General features: G+C 43.0%; 1 protein-coding gene across 2 annotated transcripts in view; it reads right to left on the bottom strand.

Moving 5' to 3' along the window:
* Window positions 1–13,846, bottom strand: part of LOC142494900 (spindle assembly abnormal protein 6 homolog) — a 138,447-nt gene that overhangs the window by 48,627 nt on the left and 75,974 nt on the right. The gene's annotated exons all lie outside the window — the stretch shown is intronic.

Here is a 13,846-nt window from a genome sequence, read left to right as displayed (position 1 = left end):
CGACACACTTTATTCGAGCACGGCTAGTCCCGCGAATTCGGGTATACTCGGGTGTATTCAGGTTTCTGATATTTTTCAGCCAGAGTGCATTGCGTTATTTTCCGGCAGGAATTTAAGCTTTTTATTCCGGCTGGTTACAATACTGCAATGCCGTCAAAATACACATGGTGGCGCTTGCGAGCTATTCTCTGTGAAGCCGTCCCCTATAATGAATTGTAATGCAGTATACAGTATATATATATATACAGTACTGTATAACAACAACCCCTGTAAGCCCTAACATACAGTACTGTACAGTACTGTACTGTATATGCACATACATAAATGATACTACTGTATGGGCGGCGGGGGCGAGATGTGTTTGCAGCAGAGAGAGATCCGCTGCTCTCTCTCTGCGCAAACATCCACACATTAAAAATTATTTGAAATACATTTTTATTGATAGTGTAGATGTGCAGGGGGTCTCCGGAGCTGAACCGCGTTGGTTTTAGGTCTGGGGACCCCGTGCCCCCCGAGATACAGGCCCCTTTAGGGGGTGCCGGTATCCAGCTCTGCGTTAAAAGCCCCGATCACGTGACCGCGGCCTGTAAACCAAGCAGAGCAGAGGGATACCGGCACCCCCTAAAGGGGCCTGTATCTCGGGGGGCACGGGGTCCCCAGACCTGAAACCTGTGCGCTTCTGCTCTGGAGACCCTCTGCACATGTACAGTATCAATAAAACACATACAATATACAGTATAAATAAACACTCGTTCTTTACCTTAGCGTCTATGCGCTATGGTAAAGAAGCATTATTTTAATAATATTGTACAGTGAGCAGGGGGTTCCCTGAGCCAGAAATTAATGATTAATGCTCAGGGAACCCCCCCCCCTGCTCCTGATCAATATTATTAAAAATACGGAAAATGCTGCGTCATTACCATAGCGGATAGCCGCTAAGGCAATGAAGGGGTTAACCCACCGTGCCCGCTTTATTGTGTGTAGTGGGGATGGGTGAGGGGGGTATTTGGCCCTTGGTGTGAGTTTACGACTTGCGGGAGGGGGGGGGGGGGGTTGCGGGTGCACTTAACCCCTTCACGATCGTAGCAGTTAATACCGCTACGGTCATGAAGGGGTTAAGCCCTCCCGCTACCCCAACCCCCCCCCCCCCCCCGCAAGCCCTCCCCAACCATCGTTGGGGCGAATACCCCATTCACCCACCCTCCCGCTACCCACAATAAAAAAATACACACACACAGCAGCCGCCAAAAAATAAATAAATAAATGACAATAAATACATTTGAAATACATTTTTATTGATAGTGTAGATGTGCAGGGGGTCTCCGGAGCTGAACCGCGTTGGTTTTAGGTCTGGGGACCCCGTGCCCCCCGAGATACAGGCCCCTTTAGGGGGTGCCGGTATCCAGCTCTGCGTTAAAAGCCCCGATCACGTGACCGCGGCCTGTAAACCAAGCAGAGCAGAGGGATACCGGCACCCCCTAAAGGGGCCTGTATCTCGGGGGGCACGGGGTCCCCAGACCTGAAACCTGTGCGCTTCTGCTCTGGAGACCCTCTGCACATGTACAGTATCAATAAAACACATACAATATACAGTATAAATAAACACTCGTTCTTTACCTTAGCGTCTATGCGCTATGGTAAAGAAGCATTATTTTAATAATATTGTACAGTGAGCAGGGGGTTCCCTGAGCCAGAAATTAATGATTAATGCTCAGGGAACCCCCCCCCCCCCCCCTGCTCCTGATCAATATTATTAAAAATACGGAAAATGCTGCGTCATTACCATAGCGGATAGCCGCTAAGGCAATGAAGGGGTTAACCCACCGTGCCCGCTTTATTGTGTGTAGTGGGGATGGGTGAGGGGGGTATTTGGCCCTTGGTGTGAGTTTACGACTTGCGGGAGGGGGGGGGGGGGGTTGCGGGTGCACTTAACCCCTTCACGATCGTAGCAGTTAATACCGCTACGGTCATGAAGGGGTTAAGCCCTCCCGCTACCCCAACCCCCCCCCCCCCCCCCCCCGCAAGCCCTCCCCAACCATCGTTGGGGCGAATACCCCATTCACCCACCCTCCCGCTACCCACAATAAAAAAATACACACACACAGCAGCCGCCAAAAAATAAATAAATAAATGACAATAAATACATTTGAAATACATTTTTATTGATAGTGTAGATGTGCAGGGGGTCTCCGGAGCTGAACCGCGTTGGTTTTAGGTCTGGGGACCCCGTGCCCCCCGAGATACAGGCCCCTTTAGGGGGTGCCGGTAGCCCTCTGCTTGGTTTAAAGGTCCGATCACGTGATCGCGGCCTGTAAACCAAGCAGAGCAGAGGGATACCGGCACCCCCTAAAGGGGCCTGTATCTCGGGGGGCACGGGGTCCCCAGACCTGAAACCTGTGCGCTTCAGCTCCGGAGACCCCCTGCACATGTACACTATCAATAAAAATGTATTTCAAATGTATTTATTGTCATTTATTTATTTATTTATTTATATTTATTCATTGTGCTGCTGCTGCAAGTCGTAAACTCACACCAAGGGCCAAACACCCCCCTCACCCCCAATAAAAAAAATTCACGCACAGCAGCCTCACAATTAATAAATAAATCTAAATAAATAAATAAAATCTATGTAAAACCCCCTCCCCTATTCTCGCTTTTAAAACGCCCTGCCTTCTCTCTAATCTATGTAAAAAACCCTCCCCCTATCCCCCTATTGTGTGTGCGTTAAACTTCCCTGCAAGCTATGTAAAAAAACCTCCCCCTATTGTGTGTGTGTTTAAATCTGTCTGGCCTGTGTTTCTGAGTGCTGAGGGCCAAACACCCCCCCCACCCCCAATAAAAAAAATTCACGCACAGCAGCCCCACAATTAATAAATAAATCTAAATAAATAAATAAATAAAGACATGAAGAGAAATAAATATATACTGTACAGTATATACTTTGTATATATATATACACTGTATATATATATATATATATATATATATATATATATATATATATATACATACAGTATACATACATACACTGTGTATATATATATATATATATATATATATATCATACAGCTATATTTATATATATATATATATATATATATATATATATATATATATATATATATACTGTATATATATATATATATATATATATATATATATATATATATATATATATATATATATACATACTGTATGTGAGTGAAAAGAGAAAAAAGTAACCCGTATGGGAGCACTCAGGTATGCAATTGATATATTTGTTTATTTATTTGACACAGTGCAAAAAGGGATGAATAAACAGTACAGTACATGATTTAAAAACACTTAAAAAAGAGGCATGGACCCTTAAACACTAATGAACAGCACTAGGGAACGACACACACTGTCAACCCTAAACATGAAAAGGATAGTGACTCAAAAAACACTAGGGAGAATCAAAGTGAATCACAATAGGTTACTGGGTTTAAAGGCACCTACAGTATACAACGCTAAGGATAATGCACACTACACACCAAAAGGTAGACTTGTCAAAGTATAAATGACAGTCTCAAAGCATCACACATCTGCATTAGCATACAGTAATATACTGTACAGTAACCAATGCCTACAGCACAAATCATGTGTAGGAAAGGTGGTAAGGTGGAATGAAATCCCTAGATGTGTAGAGCAATGAAGTTAATGAATAGCATACTGTACAGTATAAAACATAACATTACAATCCACACAGTACATTGCATTTACAGTACATTGTATACTGTAAATGATGCATAGCATTAAATCTATGCACCATATACAGTACTGTACATTCTGCAAATGAATGTTAACAATATAATTGCAAGCTACTCTACCAGTAAATACTGTACAAACACTTCCAAACAAGTCAACTTAACTACAGTATTTTAACCAAGCAAGTAAACCAAAATCAATATATACTGTAAGTAACAACCAGAAAAGACAATTTAAAAACAAACTAACCCTTACAATACCAAGGATTACATCTATCTAATTGTAAAAAACCTTATACATTATACACAGCAGCATTGTTTAAAAACCCCTTCCCCCCTAATGTTTGTGTTAAGCAGATTACACTGAAGGGAGAGAGATATAAAGGCCTAAAGCCCCTTCCCCCCCTAATGTTTCTGTTAAGCAGATTACACTGAAGGGAGAGAGATATAAAGGCCTAAAGCCTTACCTGCATTGGTAAACCCTCCCTGCATTGGTAAACCCTCCCTGCATTGATGTCGTGTAGTGTACAGTATGTAAATGTGGGGAGGAGGGGGGCCCAATGTGCATAATGTACTGTGAGGTCTAACCACCCTCACCCCCTACCCACATACTGTACCGTTACCCCCCCCCCCCCCCCATCCTGGCCATGGCCCCTCACGCACAGCAGCTCCACAATTAATAAATAAATATAAATAAATACATGAAGAGAAATAAATATATACTTTATATATAAATGTGAGTTTATAAATAAAATAAAGAATATTATTTCTAGGGGCCCTAGAACAGAAGTTCCCACGCCAATTTCGCGCTCATTGCTCTTTTTTTGCTCTTTTTTTACAATGTTGCTGGTCTTGCGGCTTTGCAGTATGCAAGCAAAAAGCGCAGTGTATGAAGTCTGGGTGAGCGCTTTCCACATTTGATGCCTACGGCACCTTCCCATTTCTACACACTTCAATACCTGCACAGTTGGTAGCGCTTTCCATCCCAGCTACCATTCTGGATATTCACCTCTCACAGGCCATTCTTGCCCGAGTCTGTCCTATCAGACAGGGGCATTAACCTGTATCCACACCACCTGGACAATTTCTCTCTGTCAGAGACTTGTGCTATTTATTTTATATATTTTTGTGTAATTATTCATGCAAATTTATGCTCATTTCATATGTGGTTTTCAACATAAAGTGGCTGCTGGGCCTGATCCTAACTCATACAGTATACAGTAGCGCTTCCCTGTTTGTTTGTTTATTGCAAGCAAAAAGCAGTTTGTAGTACTGAGTGTGAGATAAATTACTGTATTTATCAGTGTTGATCAAAGAGAGTTGATCAGAAGGATTCCCCTTATATACAGTACGTAGAATTAATAAAATTGTATTATTTTCCGATATCCGCAGTGATTCTGGTCAACCTGACAGATTTTTAGTAATACAGTATACTGTACTGCAAGACCATGTGTTGTCTACCTTTTACTACAGTATACTGTACTGTATGAATGACAATAGAGTGCTGTATACTTTATAAGGGGAATCCTTCTGATCAATTCTCTTTGATCAATACTGATAAATACAGTATCATATTTATACCCCTTTAGCACCTGTCGTTCCATCCTATGCACCCATTTACTGTACAATGGTGATTGCGGTCGTATTCACGTACTTTATGTGAGATAAATTAACCAGTTCTTTTATTGCTGAAGTCGCCACAAAATACTTTTATTTACAAATACAGTACAATACAATGGTGAAACTTTTCAAGTTAACAGCAATTCAAAACATCAACACACAATAATACATACTTTACAGTACTGTACAGTATACTGTACTAGTATATTTGGGCCTTGTCTTTGGGGGTTTATTCATGCAATTATTAGGGTGACCTGGCGTTGGAAATACTGACACAGTACAATCCTACAGCTACACCACCCACCCCCTCCCTTAGAGTTTTTAATCCCTCCCTGGCCAAGCATCAATCGTCTGGCTAATCCAATCCAAGCCATTGTTTTGTTAATCTGGCCCTGGGCTGTTCAGAACAGCCACTGCTTCTAAATTACTGAAAATATACAGGATAAATATACAGTGATGTGAAATAATCCTTTCTGTGTGTCTGAGAGTGTTGAAAGTCACCAGGTCCTCATCTAGTAGAGTACATTCTCGAATACCTTTAGAATAAAAATACAGTATATATAAATATACAGTATAAATATTGCACAGTATACTGTAATGTTAAATAACCCATCCTGTTCTTTTTCCCTTCATACTGTAACAGTATCCTCATTGTGTCTGCGGTACAGTAGTTCATTGAGAGAGGAGAGGTTTTGTGTACATCATTACTGCTGTTTATATACTGTACATTTGACTGCACAAGCAGATTTGACGAACACAAGGCCCCCCCTCCCCTCTGGTGCACCCTTTTTCCTGGAACGACAAGAAAACAAAAACTTTGTTCAGTTACTGTACTGTACTGTATGTGCGTACTGTATTATGGTAGACCTACTGTACAGTAGGTGGCTGGTGCAGCTTTCTCTGGAAAGAAAAAATGGAGCAGTTAGTAGGCAGTTACTGTAGTATGTCAAACTAGTCTACTGTACTGTATACTGGAACTACTGTAAACTCTGACTATTGGGAAAGCTAAAATCTGTGCCATACTTACCTGTATCATAGTGTACCTACTGTACAATACTACAGCACTGTACTACTTTCCTGATGCTTGTCCATTGCGCGCGATGACAATGGGCAACACAGTGGCAATATGGTCTATATATTTATTGCATCGTTCCTCGGTGAGTACATCGTTCCAAAAACTCATTATGGCTGTATACAACTCGTCCTTCTTGGAGGGTTTCGCCACTTTACGGATGTGGTCCTTCAGCTGATGCCAGACCATTTCGATCGGATTGAAGTCTGGTGATCTGTGATTGGAAAGAAAGGACAATTAGTTTAAGAGATAGAGTACACAGTAAAAACAGTGGGGAACATATAAATGGGACACGGTCTACTACACTTACTCCGCTGGCGTCTTCACCCAGTTGATGCCGCGCTCAAGGATATGCGCCGTCGACGCGGTGTGCTTGGGATCATTGTCCTGGTAAAAGCGATGACCATTGGGAAAGTCTTGTGTGATGTATCGCACTATCACGGGCACAATGTTGTCTTGGAAGAAATCTTTATTCATGATTCCTATAGCAAGAAAAGAAAAGTGCTCAATAGTACAGTACAGTGCATACGGTAAGGCAACACTAGTCAAGTACAGTGCATTAGGCGGCATTATATTTGAGAAATTGTACCTTCAAAGACGACAATGCATCCCGGTCCACGCCTAGAGATGGCACCCCACACATGCAGCTTCACAGGGTGTTTTGGCCGTGGCTTCAAAGTTATGCGGCCTTTTTTGTGGAACGCAAATCTTGCAAATCTCTCCAGCGACACAGTAGACTCATCAGTGAAGATGCAATCCTGGAAAGTCTCACCGCTGTCGATCCATGCCTGGGCCTGGAGCACTCTTTTGATTTTGTTTGCGTCCCGTATCATGGGGTACGCTCTGTAATGACAATGAATAAAAAATGTTAGCGTCACAGCGCAGTACAGTTTGCAAAACAACATTTTTACTTTACAGTACAGTACCTCCTGTACTGTCCACTACTAACCTCACACGTCCATATTTCCATCCAATTCTGCGTCTCATCTTCTTTATGCTGCTCTCGGATACAGTCAGATTGTGGTTTTCCTGAAGAGTGTTTTTAACCCTTAATGCGCTCCTCTCATCATTCTCCTCACTTATTCTGTCCACCAGAAGAGTAGTCTCCCTACAATGCAAAGAAATTATATTGTGTTATTAATATGCAGCAATATAAAATGTATATTGTATACTGTACATGTAATGTTGTAATATACAGTAAATATAAATATACAAAAAATGTATACTGCTGTACTATAAATATAAATAGACAAAATATACAGTATACAGTACTGTTGTAATATAATAAATATACTATATAAATACAGTATACTGTTGTTATATCATAATAAATACACATCATATACTGTATATTCCGTTGTAAGATGAATTGCAATATACCAAAAGTGTATACTGCTGCACAAAAAATATAAATTGACCACACATACAGTACACTACAGTATATACTGTTGTAATATAATAAATATACTATATAAATACGGTATACTGTTGTTATATCATAATAAATACACATCATATACTGTATATTCCGTTGTAAGATGAATTGCAATATACCAAAAGTGTATACTGCTGCACAAAAAATATAAATTGACCACACATACAGTACACTACAGTATATACTGTTGTAATATAATAAATATACTATATAAATACGGTATACTGTAGATGTACACTACAGTTTTCTATATTTTTTTTGGTTAAGTTTTATAAATACAGTATACTGTACAGTACTTACGCATTTGTTACCCTTGGTGCCTTTTTGCGGTCTCTGTTTTTTCCTTGTGCATGATAGCACACAGTGCTTGATGGCACAACGAGGCCAGAAGCAGTTAACCAGCGCTGGATATCTGCAATTCGTTGTCCGCTCGTGTACATCTCCTTCATTCTCATGCTGAGATCCTTTGAAATCTTCTTAACAGGCATTGCTGCGAGTACTGTAGAAAGAAATACAAACACAAGAATGTGTATTCGATGTTTAGTCGATGTGTATTCAATGTGCAGTGAATCCACAAAATGGATGGTGTATTTATATGTTAATGACTCACATAACAGACCACCCACTTTCAACACCTGTACCTGGCCACCATGCATAAAAGGTTGTACACGTTGCATAGCCCACCACTTGCTGATCTTTATCTGAGGCATTGTCCAGATACTGCATTGTGCCTCCCGCTTACATGGAGCATCCCCGGTTCTATGGAAGAAAGAATCATCTCACCTCTGCTGTGCCTGCCACACTGAAAAAGAGAAAGGCAGTTACCGTTCCCAAGCCAAAGGCAAAGCGACAGGCTAAGGCCAACAAAGAAAACCTTCTGCTGACCCCAAAGGCTAAGGGTTTTAAAACACGTCAGCCTTATTATGTGAAGAAGAAATACGGTACTGTGCTCGGTTCGCAAGACGCATGGCAGCCAACTCACCGAATCCGCAGACCACTTGCTCCCATATGCTTCGACGACTCTGCTGTAGCTGTCCCGGAAATCTTCAGCCCGGCTTCTCCACCCCCATCTTCTCCGGTTCCATCTGAAGATGCTGCTGTCTCTGAAATCAACGGGTCACTGTCTCCTTTGCTCTTGGACGACTCTGCTTCTCTCCCGGAAATCCAGCGGTCACCTTCTCCATCCCTCTTCCACCACGCTGCAGCTTCTCCTGTACCGGGCATCCCCAGGTCACCTCTTCCACTCTCCATCGATGCCGCTTCTCTCCAGGGAACCCCCATCTCATCCTCCGTTGCACCCATCCCCCCAGATCTCCAGATGCCATGCACAAGCAGCTCGTTGGACCGGATCCTGAATGGGCTAAGTGTGGATCTCCCCGGGAATTCTAGTGTGCTGGCAAAGCTAGATCTGCTTCTGGAGTCGGTGCTACATATGGAGCAACGGCTGGATCAACGGATGCTACATATGGAGCAACGGATGGATCAACGGATGGACAAGATAGAGGCAGACATAGCGGGCATACATTATTTGCTCGGTGTTAATGCCCCTGTTTCCCCGACGCTGGAGCAGGGGGGTGACATGGATGTGATGCATGGTACCTTCGACCCCCTTCCATCACCAAGCACACCCCCTCCACCAGAAGATACAGTGTACTATGCTATTGAGGAGGACATGACAACCCCATCTAGACCACGCCAGGAGACAACCCGGCGACCACTACCGGAGGAAAGCTTCCTCCCAGACACCCTACCATTGCCCATCGCCTCAAGTACACCCGCTCCCAAAAGACTTCCTACACCCGCTCGCATACAAACAGTGCCCGACATCTCCCTGTGCGATCTGACACCGGCGCTGAGGGAGAAGTATAGGGTGAGGAGTGCTGGTATACCACACAAGTATGCCTTGATCATATTTAAACACCATGTTCCCTACACATTGTACTGCGAGTGGGTGTTCAAAGTGAACTATGATGGGAATCGCCAAAAAAATGCCCTTCCTGCCAATTTAAGGAAAAAGATTGTGGAAGAAATGCAGCGCTATTACCCTGTTACAGATCCTGTAATGAGAGGCGTTAGAGACTGCATTAATGGCGTTTTGCGCCATGCAAGGCATCGGCCATGGCTGGAAAATGGGGAGGACTTTCAGTGAGACCATACTGTAATGTTGTGCTGTACTGTACAGTACATGTTTTACCCTATAGTACCTGCTGTACTTAAACAAAGGATACTGAATGTTGTTGTGTGTTGCACGGTTTTTGTACTGTATTTGTAAATAAAAGTTTTTAGTGGCGACTTCAGCAATAAAAGAACTGGTTACTTTATCTCACACTCAGTACTACAAACTGCTTTTTGCTGCCAGACTGCAAACCCGCAAGACCAGCAACATTGTAACAAAAGAGCAATGAGCGCGCAATTGGCGTGGGAACTTCTGTTCTAAGGCCCCTATAAATAATATTCTTTATTTTATTTATAAACTCACATTTATAAACCCCGTCACCCACCCCCGCTAAACACAATAAAAAATAATCACACACAGCATCCCCGCAATAAATAAATAAATAAATACAAATAAATACATTTGAAATACATTTTTATTGATAGTGTAGATGTGCAGGGGGTCTCTGGAGCTGAACCGCACAGGTTTTAGGTCTGGGGACCCCGTGCCCCCCGAGATACAGGCCCCTTTAGGGGGTGCCGGTAGCCCTCTGCTTGGTTTAAAGGTCCGATCACGTGATCGCGGCCTGTAAACCAAGCAGAGCAGAGGGATACCGGCACCCCCTAAAGGGGCCTGTATCTCGGGGGGCACGGGGTCCCCAGACCTGAAACCTGTGCGCTTCAGCTCCGGAGAACATCTACACTGTGAATAAAACACACACATCATTAAAGAATCATTCTTTAGCTTAGCGGCTATGCGCTATGGTAAAGAAGCAGCATTTCTGTCTTTTTAATAATATTGTAGAGTGAGCAGGGGGTTCCCTGAGACAGAAATCTAATCTCAGGGGACCCCCTGCTCCTGCACAATATTATTAAAAGTTCAGAAACGAGGCTTCATTAGCATAGCGTATAGCCGCTAAGGTAATGAAGGGGTTAACGCATAATAACCAATAAATACATTCAATACACTACCCACTACCCATGGCAACCTCCGCTGCTGTACAGTAAAACAGAGAAAAAAAATAACACTTTCAAAGTAATGTCCCCTAACCCCTTAATCACCATAGCGGTTATTAACCGCTACAGTCATGAAGGGGTTAACCCACCCTCACCCACCACTTGGGACGCCTACTGTACATACCCTCCCACTCTAACCCCCCACCCCGTGAGGCCTAACCACCCTCAACCCTCACCCACTAACTACCCACAAGGGAGGCCTACCCACATACCGTTGGGGAAACACCCCACCCCCACCCCAGTACCCACAATAAAAACAGTACAATCACCCACAATAAACAGCATTCTATTTATTAAATACATTACCCACCCCCTGTGCCCCCCCCCTCATAAATACAAGATTTATTCTTTTACATTCAGGGTCCATAACGTAGCCCCACGCTAGTCCCCGGTGGGCTGGCAGGGCACCTGGACAGACCTACAGTTTACCAGCAGCATTCCACAGGTTCTGGAGACCTGCTGGTGGATCCTGCCAGCACCATGGCGCTCAGGTGGTCTCCTTGGGTCACCGTGAGCCACAATTGGGTCCACACGGTAGGCCCAAGGATGTCTGGGAGCCCCGGGTCAAACCCACAGGTGTCTGCGGGGCCTCGGGTGGTTCCCATGGGGGTCTGGGGAACTCACGGGTGCTCACTACGGGTCCGCGGTGCCCCCACAGAAGTGGGACCACACATCATCATCCCCGCACCTACGGCTCGGAGGTGCCCCCACAGAAGTGGGACCACACATCGTCATGCCCGCAGACTACGGGTCCGCGGTGCCCCCACAGAAGTGGGACCACACATCATCATCCCCGCATGTGTCACCCGTGGAACCACCAGCCTGCTACCCTTTAGGATACCCGAGGATTCCCCGCGGGTGGTCTCCAGAGGTCCCACGCAAAACCACGGAAGTAACCCTGAATGTAAAAAAAATAAACCTGGCCTATACATTCAATACATACACCCTCCCCCCCAACACCTACAGTACAATAATGTGCAAAATAACTATTATCCAGATATGGATAATAGATTAATTGCCCATTATTAAAAACATTAACTAGCATATACAAATAAATAAAGTACTACTGACCTCATCAATACGAAGTGTCCGATGCCAGCGCCTTCCTTCTCTTGCCCACACAAAACATAGCCAAAACCAAGCCAATACATTGCAATTACATTCAGATATCAATTAACCCCTTAAACACCTTATCGGATAATAACCGCAAAGGTAATTAAGGGGTTAAGCCACACAGGCACGATACCCACCCTTCACCCATGAATTTGTACTGTGGCTTCATCATGCAACTATATATATATATACTGTATATATATACATACAGAGAGACAGAGAGAAAGAGAGAGAGAGAGATATATACAGTATATATATATACACACGTTATATACACACCCATGATAAACCAAATATACAGTACAAATAAATGTAGAAGGGTTATCAAAACCATACTGTTCTACAACCAAACACTTCTCCATACAGACACTACATTAAAAATCAATTTCCTTTAAAAATCCTAACTGATCTCACAATCTACTGTACTGTATATGATCACAAACCAATGAAAAAAGTCACATTCCAAAATGCATAAAATCTATGCACCATACTGTATACATTCTGCAAATTAATCAACGTAAACAAAAATCAATTAGCAATCATTATTTAGATCTCTAAACATTTCACACTCAATCATGAACAATGAAACCATTAACAGATTCACGCCTAGAGCAGAACAATTAAGCCTTTGAAAAAATATAAGTACCGACAAAAATACAACCTTTCCAAACCAAGCCTACAGTACCTACAGTATCCCTGACCTTCCTCAAACACACAATACAATACCAAGGAATAATACATCTATCTAATTTTAAAATACTTTAAACTCACAAAATAATTAAAAACACATCTAATCCAGCTTTTAAAACATCATCATTTCTTACCCTGAATGTATACTGTACAGTATATCTCTCTAGACATATATATTGTACATACATACATACAGTGGCAAGAAATGATATACCACAAAAAAATAAAAATACACAGGTTAAAAAACCTTTTGAAAAAATTAACAAGTTAAATAAAATACATTTCTTTACTGTAGTTCACTTACCATTACTTGCCCCCACCGACTCCCGTTGCCCAGCTTACTCACGAACCAATCCACGATCAGGAACCCATAAAATAATAAACCATTGAAAATAATAAACATTAAACTAAAAATCCAAACCAATCCACGGGTCTTCTACTTGTAATACACCTTCATCTGTATTCTTCTTTCTTCTATCTCCTTCCGGGCGGGGCAGGGCGTGGTCTTCTTTCCATCATCGGCCACGCCCTTGTCTTTTTCCTTCTCCGGAGGTCCTTCCTCCGCGGCGTCTGGCTGCAAAATGAGACGACATAGGCTTTTAAAGGCCTATGACGTCACATTTTGCGTCATGGTTCCCACGGTCCTGATTGGACCGTGAAAACCATGTGTGTTGGCCGATAATAAAAAAATGATGACGTCACTTAAAGGGAATGAAAGCACAGCCAATCAGAATGGCTTTGCTTCAATTGCCTTTAAGATGACGTCATGAAAAGGCACATGGCCGTGCACACATGGTACTAGAGCCAATCAGAGCGTGGGAACTTTATCCCTACTCTGATTGGCTCTGGTATACCATGTGTCAGGGGCTTGGGGGAGAAAGGATGTGACGTCAATGAAAACCTGTCACGTGGTACGGTAGCCAATCAGAGCGTGGGAACTTTATCCCTACTCTGATTGGCTCTGGTATACCATGTGTCAGGGGCTTGGGGGAGAAAGGATGTGACGTCAATAAGGATAAA

The sequence above is a fragment of the Ascaphus truei genome, chromosome 1 (assembly GCF_040206685.1).
Source record: "Ascaphus truei isolate aAscTru1 chromosome 1, aAscTru1.hap1, whole genome shotgun sequence".
Lineage (NCBI taxonomy): Eukaryota > Metazoa > Chordata > Amphibia > Anura > Ascaphidae > Ascaphus > Ascaphus truei.
This window is presented reverse-complemented; position numbering and strand designations above follow the sequence as displayed.